General features: G+C 36.0%; 1 non-coding gene across 1 annotated transcript; it reads right to left on the bottom strand.

The window, feature by feature from the left end:
- Window positions 1–519: 519 nt before the first annotated feature.
- LOC128283397 (small nucleolar RNA R71) lies at window positions 520–626 on the bottom strand. Its single transcript, XR_008273738.1, has one exon. It is a non-coding gene; the product is annotated as a small nucleolar RNA R71 (small nucleolar RNA).
- Between the last annotated feature and the right edge of the window lie 714 nt (window positions 627–1,340).

Genomic DNA, 1,340 nt, shown 5'->3' with positions numbered 1-1,340 from the left:
AAGTATAACTCGTAGAAACTGTAGAGAAGCAAGGCAAAGTCGAGAAAATTTAGTAGATGAACAAGAGGACATAGTTATTACTGAGGAGATGGGTGATAACCTGAATAATCAATTACCTCCTACTGTTGCTGTAGATCTAGATCCTGTTTCTCGTACTATGTATGAATATGCCAAGCCCACTCTAACTAGGGTTGAATCGAGTATTGTCAGACCAACCATTGCTGCAAATAATTTTGAACTGAAGCTGAACACTATTCAAATGATACAACATTTGTTCAATTTGATGGTTTGCAAGACGAAGATCCAAATACTCATTTGGTCAATTTCTTCGAAATCTGTGATACTTTCAAAATTAATAGCGCCACTGACGATGGCATTCGTTTACGGTTATTCCCTTTCTCATTGATGAGCAAAGTTAAGCAGTGGTTGAACTCTTTGCCATGAGGTTCCATCACCACATGGGCTCAAATGACTAAAAAGTTTCTTCTTCTAAAGTACTTCCTACCAGCTAAGATAGTCAAGTTGAGGAATGATATCTCTTTCTTTGTTCAAATCGATTTAGAGACTCTATATGATGCATGGGAGATGAGCAAGGATTTATTAAGAAGGTGTCCTCACTATGGGTTACCCTTATGTCTACAAGTTCAAACCTTCTATAATGGTTTGAATCCTTCAACTAGACAATTAATTGATGTAGAAGCCGGTGGTACTCCGAATAATAAAACACCCAAAGCGACTTATGAATTTATTGAGATGGCATTGAATAATTATTAGTGGCAAGTTATGAGGATAAACCCAATGAAAGTGGTCGGTGTTTTTAATATTGATACAGTCACCATGTTATCGAATCAGGTAGAACAATTAAATAAGAAAATTGATGGTTTATATATTTCTACATAGGTACATTTTGTGTAACACCCCAAACCCGGCCCAGACATTACGACCGAATCCGGTGTGTCACATTGAAGCGTTACTAGAAAAGTCATGTTTTATCTAAAGTCTTTCTTAGTGTTTAAAGAATATCCTCGTTATAGATTAAAGTGAATGAAGCTGTGCACCAGGTAGGAAGCCAGAAAAGAGGAGGTGAATCAATTAGACTGCTTAAGTACCCAGCTCTCCACGGATCCAATCCTAGACATGCACACAACAATTACCACACTTTAACTGAATGATTGTTCATGGAAAACCAATTCTTTTATAACCATTTGAAAAGGTTATTAATTTTGAAAACGTTTTCGTTGCGGAAGCTTGGCTTTGTTTTCACGATATTTTGAAATCAAGTAACCTTTTTAAAATGTGCCCTAGAGTTATTCAATTTCAAACAATTAAAACAATATCAT

Source organism: Gossypium arboreum, chromosome 10 (genome assembly GCF_025698485.1).
Source record: "Gossypium arboreum isolate Shixiya-1 chromosome 10, ASM2569848v2, whole genome shotgun sequence".
NCBI classification, from domain to species: domain Eukaryota; kingdom Viridiplantae; phylum Streptophyta; class Magnoliopsida; order Malvales; family Malvaceae; genus Gossypium; species Gossypium arboreum.
The sequence above is the reverse complement of the archived record's forward strand: the minus strand, read 5'-3'. Positions and strand labels throughout refer to the sequence as shown.